This window comes from Fonsecaea monophora, assembly GCF_001642475.1.
Source record: "Fonsecaea monophora strain CBS 269.37 chromosome Unknown Scaff12, whole genome shotgun sequence".
NCBI classification, from domain to species: Eukaryota; Fungi; Ascomycota; class Eurotiomycetes; order Chaetothyriales; family Herpotrichiellaceae; genus Fonsecaea; species Fonsecaea monophora.
Window position 1 is genome coordinate 147,719 of NW_019173943.1, and position 6,592 is coordinate 154,310.

Consider the following 6,592-nt stretch of genomic DNA (forward strand, 5'->3'; position numbering starts at 1 on the left):
GTCATTAAGTAGGTCCGTAATCGTTACGACGTGTACTTCCTCCTGCTGAAGAAGGCATAAAATGTTAGACCGATAGGGAACTAGGATAGTCTACTTACCGCCGTAATTTTACTGAGAACTTCGATCGTGTCATTTAGGTAGCCCGCCGTTCCCTAGGTAGAAATATTTTAAAGTCCGCTTTAAAGATAGGATAATTCCAGGTTCTCGAGAAAGAGGGCTAGTTAGAATTCCTTTATCGCTTCCGCTGACACTATAGGAGGCTCATTACTATCCGGAATCCCGCCTCCTACCGTGTTAATAGTGTCTGAATAGAGTGGTGTAGCTACCGTAGTCGCCATTCTTATCAAGATGGGTAGGACGAAATAGAAAATCGTAGAACACGGGGTTGACGGCATGACGGCTCGTTAATGTCAAAAAAATTGTAAATTACTTAAGTTATAGAGATTAATTATATAGTATCCTCACAACCTCCGAGATGCATGGAATATAAATCAATTCGCTTCAGGTTGGACATGTACGACCCTTTAGTTCTAAAGGGTCTAATTCTTGTTCTCTTAGTGCTATTCTTATGTCATATCTCTTACAGCCTCAGGCAATCCTAAGAATAGTGGTAGGGTCTAGAGTAGTATAGTAATGATTAAGAAGGAAGGTCGCTACGAGGTATATTACCATTATTTTCAAAAGAGGTACTGGAAATGAACGGGTTCCGGCTCTAAATTAGCGTACAGTAGTAGATAGTGACTAGGCGACGACTCCTCTTATTAGACCTTTCTTTAGAATCAATTACTGAATAAGATATAGTATGTACGTTAATAAGAATAGTATTAATTAAGGGAATAAAATAATCCGTAGAGGCTTTTAGGGTACGGGTTTAAAGGTTATATTATTAGTAGCATAAAGTAGCTGTGGAATCGTTTGAAAAGTGATTAGAAAAAGGGCTAACTAAAAAGGGGTAATAAGTTTAGCTATCCTAGCTCCGACGAGGCTCCGTAAGAGGAGGCTTCTAATTAGCTGCCTTACCATCTACAGCTTTATCAGATTGAGATTTATCCGACCAGAAGGTCTTAAGAGGCACGGAAGACATAGGCGCTTAATTGTAGCTAACTTCCCTACTATCTACTAAGCTCGACGGACAGCCATCATATGTCTTCAGCATCGGCCTAAGACGAGAGACAGAGTCACCCTCAGATATCACCCAGCCACACGTTCCAAGTCCATATCGCCATCTACTAGATATAGAGACGGCTTCATTCCTACCACCGCTAGGTTACTACCCCGTAGGACATGCTAATCTAGTAGCACCCTCGCTTTACTAGGCTCGTCTAGTAACGAGTAATCCTATTCGATACAATAGTGCGCCCGACAGGACCATAATGTACATGATCTAGTAGCTAGAGCCTAAGATATTAAAAGCATCCCAGTAGAACCTTTCCGGGATTTGCATGCAGTATAAAAAACCTCCAATGGAATTCAGGATGATTAGGTTCCTATAGGATACTAGGAGGACAGTTTAATAGTAACTCCTTTCCTAGGAGCGAACAATAAGTAACACCGTCGGTAAGGTTACCGAAAGTCCGAGGACGAAGAAGATTAATGTACGCGTATAATGACTTTCGTAATGCCTAAATGCTAGCTAAGAGATACATAACATCGTGAGTAGAGCCGCTACCGTTATAACGCCGATGTAGTATGCCTATAAATGACCATCATCATAGAAGGCGAAATAGAGAAGGGAAACCATTGTACCCTAAATGAAAATCACTATACCGAAGTGGTCTAGTTACTGCGTTAAAATCATGACCTTTCGGCTGTAGTTAGAGAGGAGGTGATGAACGAATGATAGGATAAAGTAGATAATGGCCCCGAGGAAGAATGTAACGACTACTACTACATCTAGAGTTAGTACTCCGGATTAGGTAAGGAATCGGATGAGAAACCCTAAGAAGATGATAGCTGCTAACAGATGTGACCAGATGTTGACGGTCTCGTTATGCTATCTCGCTATATCTCTCGTCGACCTATAGTAGGAGTAAGAGGGCTTTCTATAGCCAGACCGGATATACTTATTCTACTTCTACCACTTTAGCAGGTGTTTCCAGCGTAGGAGCATAATCGTACAGTAGGTGTAGAAGAGTCTATATGCAGCCCGAGAGCCGAGATCGAATGACTTATATTCGATGAACAGGGATTTACTTAAAGCGTAAGACCTCTTTAGGCACCTACTTACTTTCGTTTTTCCCGAGTCTACTACCTAAGATTCTATAGCCATTTTAGGCTCTACTAAGTCGACTCGAGGTTTATCATGCCTCCCCCCTACCGGGGGGTAGGGGGTTTATGTTTATTTACAAGCTAAGCCGATATAGGTACGTAGGAGGCATTAAAAGACCCTCGAAGCGAGCGGTAAATTACAGGGATGTCGGTAGATAACCAGCGTCTAGGAGCCGTATAGTTCTCCCGAAGGGTCTTAATAGGAACTAAAGGATGTACTAGGCCCATCAGTAAAACTTCGAACCGAGTTATTTAAGGTAGGAGGCTATATCCGAAAATTAATGATTTAAGAGGGAGGCTTAGTGTAACGAAAGGCCATTCGCATCTCTTAAGACTGGGATACTAGGTTCTATTTATGCCGGCACGTCCGACCTTTAGACATGAGATTTATAAAAAGGATATAGTCACCATCCGCTCATAAGTTAAGAAACTCGTCCCCGTAGTTAGCATTATAGGGCTCCGTACCAGTGTAGATCGCGGTACTATCGTGATACTCGTAATATAAACAATCCGCCGATGTAGATGCGTGATGTGAGGCATTAGTGCTGGACGCATCTATAGTAAGGGACGGCACTATAGGAGACATGGCTAGGAGTGCGTCGATGTCCACGCTTAAACTACCTATCCCTTTACTAGGAGGCAGTGCGAAGCCATCATACTAGGATACGAAGGCGGAACAGAGGTCTGGCGGCAGATCTATCTCTCCAGTAAGATTTAACAAGAAGGTAGTGTAAGGGGCCTCCAAAATAGTTTCGTAGGGAGCTAGAGCGAATTACGAGGGTGGCTCGCCCGTATATAGGCCTAGCTCCCTCGCGTCCGTAGGCGGGTCGAAAATAAAACTAGATTCGGGATAGTATTAGTCGACATCGCTAGATTACTTTATAGGACTCTAAGAGGTTACGTCTCCATCGTAAAAAGCGGTAGGTGAGTCTGGATCGGTCTTCCATACCTGTAAGTTAGTCCTTTCGTACCCGGTGAGCCACGAATGGCATTCTTCTGAGAGCCAGCTGCGAGGTAGGGTATAGTTAATGAAGATGGAGTCGACCATGGACGTCAATATTAGTAACCAGTTTTCCAGACTCGCCACTCGTAGCTCTATACGATCTAGAAAAGCCGATAAGGTGGCTTTTAACATAGTTCGCATACTATTTAAGTTTACGTTAGTGCCTGATTTAGAAAGGTCATTATAAGAGAACTTACTATGTATCCGACACTTCGTCCGGTATCAGTAGTAGCATTCCTTTACTAAAGCGCGTGATGACATTTACCCACGGCTGTCTAGTCGCCCTCTAATTCTGAATCTTCCTAGCGGCGGCGTATCGGGTCACCGTACCTCCTCTATACGCCGCTCTCTTCGTCTTACTACTCGGTAATGCGCCGGGGAAAAGAACGTTTACGAAATGATCTATCGCCGCTCGTTTATAGTGCGAATTACGGGCTTCACGACTAGTTAGCGTCTTAAGTGTCCGTTAGCCCGATCTCGACCGCGGGCGTCGAGGGGTGCTCTTCATGTCCATATATCGTAAGGCGCACGCCTCGTAAGCACGAGAGAACTCCGCTAAAGTTAGTCTTTTCCGTAATCGATATATCTACTCACTCGTCTCGGTGAGGATAAGTTCTTCTTTCAGGAGCTATAATTTCCGCATCGACTCTAGTTAATCCGTCAAATGTTTCGGCATACTTCGAGTGCATCGTTCGTTGAAATTTTACCTATCCTACCCCGCCCGAACATTCAGCTCGGCGATCGTATCTCTCAGCCCTTCCAGCACCTGGATCCCCCCTATAAGGTCGATTATTTATAGCATAGCTATAGTTAGAGGGCCGTCGCGGCCTATCTCTCGGCTCGATTTTAGCTGCTTAAGGCGGGAGCCCTCTATTTTCGGCAATAGCTTTTTTCCTGGCCGTTTAAATCCTAAGTTACTTAGGGTAACATCCGACGGAGTCCCCTAACTTAGAATTACTAGGAGGTGATCTTAATCCGACGGTCGCTAGACCTCTTTCGGCACCGTCTTACATTCATTCACTTCACCGGTTCTACAGTAGCCGTCGACTACTGTCGACTTCACCACCCCTGAATCTTTTAGTCGTCGAGCTGGCACCCTCGTTAGAGGGGTAGTAGGTTTACGGGCGAATTAATCGTGCGGGTCACCGCGCGAATGCTCATCTACGTTGTAATTTCGCCGTTAATCGTAGCCGTTATTAGCAGCACGATCTTAGGTGAGTATACTTTATAGTACGGATAGTATCGCATCATGATGGCTAGGGTTAGATTCTACCCATAGGAGAAGATATAAATGGAACTAGATGATACTCACGGTCAGCGTAATTAGTTAATATAGCGATAGGCGGACTTACATCATTAAGGCTAAAGGATAGATCTAACGAAGGGTAGTTAGTCTGCGGTAGAGTGCCGATTTAGATTTTTAGGGCCATAGATTAGCTAGTGTAAAAAGGTCGGGGAGTCAGGTGATAACGAGGCGTCTACGGGGTGTAGGCGGCTTCATTCGCCTCGTGAATCAGCAGATACGTAGTTTCGGCTCGGGTAGGAGGAACGAAGCTGAGGCGTCTACTCGTAGAATAGAAGAAAGACATAAAGAATGCAGTTCAGAACTTAGGGCGTTCATTCCCCCCCGAAAAGCGTACGATAGTCATCCGTCTTTATTAACTTCGACGAAGTTGATAATTTAAGGGGAGGCTTCCATAACGGGCCCCGTTCTAAACCCTAGCGCTTAGTGGAGTCTTATGCCGAAATAGCCCTTTAAGAGACTACTATTCATAGTATGATCAGAGCGCGAGAGTAGAAACGATCGATCGCGGAGGGTTGACGAAGGATACTATTGAGTTATGCGTCATCAGCCAACTACGGCGGATTTCTACGCCGTTAGTACCATTCCTTTTTCGTTATCCAAGCGTCTAACGAGCCTATCTAACGGTGTGGCGGCCCCTAGCGTATAGCTCCCGTACTACGAGTAAGTGCGCTCGGTATAATACCTATTTACCATATTTGTCCATCGAGTCGGCCTATTACTCAAGCTGAACCTCCAGAGTCCGCCGTCGAAGATTTCTCCTCTATCCCCGACAATTACGATCCTACCCCGAGACCTCGGTTTCGCGGACTAGAAGCGCCCGAAAAGCCCTATTACGACCACCTTCACCTCTAATGTACGTATAGACGACTTAAAGCGAACGGAATATATTCATCACTACCTGTAACTATTAGAAGTCTACGAAGGCGAAGGAATGATAAATATCAGCTACCTTTGATAAAGGGACTTATTAAGAGAGTGGATTTAACTAATGAACTAAAAGAGTGTATACTTACGGATCGGAGCCCATTATCGTTAGTCCTACTTATAGTAATCGGCGCCCGCGGGGTACCGAGAAGTAAGCTGAAAAATAGACGATCGAAAGATAGATTATCTAGAAGACGTATTAACGGTGAAAAGAGCGATGTAACCGCCGACGCTCAGTGTAATAAACCATCACTCAGTCTCTAGGTGGCCCGGGGATTAGAAGTAGCTATCTATCAGTCGAAATTTCTCCCTATCGAGCTCGTCGCCGTAGTTTTAACCTTTTCGCGCTCGACGAACGTCTGCTTCTCGCAGTTTCCTATTCTAACCTTTTCAATTCCTCTCTTAGATATCGCATTCTAGTTACTTTATCTTCTCCTTCCTCCTCATCGTCACTTTCTTCAGCTTCGTCCTCATCTATAAACTACCCTACCTTCCTCCTAAATCTATTTAACTTTTCGTCCACCGCGTCGAATCCAAATTCTTCCCCTAGATATAAGCGCCAGTACTAGATTAGTTCGCGCCGAGGAAATTTCACCTAAGCCATTAACATCGCCTCGTCGTCGAAGTCGGTTCTGACGGGAGCGACCCCATAAATAAACACCTTCGTCCAGCGCATTCCCCGTAATGAGGCTTTAGTTCCGGCCTTAATCTCTATCCCGCTTAATACGTTCTAGTTCCTCTCGATAAAGCTTTTTCCGAATTTACTCGCCCTAACGAACTCGAAGATGTCGTGCCCGTTTTATCCATCCTGTCGAAGTAGGACTCGATGTCCGCACCCCGCCTTTATATAACCGTATAACTCTTTCTCCACCCCTTCTTAGAAGACATATCCATCCTCTTCGTTAAAGGCTAGAGGTTTCGACAACCTCCCCGACCGAGTTCGGGTTGCTATTAAGGTAGTTAACTATACGGGCGGCTTTAGGATGGATAGCGTCGATGCCTCTAGTATGTTAATTTTCTAATGTATAGGATAACCGCGCTCCTAAATGAACTTCTTAAGCTACTAGTTCATCACTTCGAGCTCCTCCCTA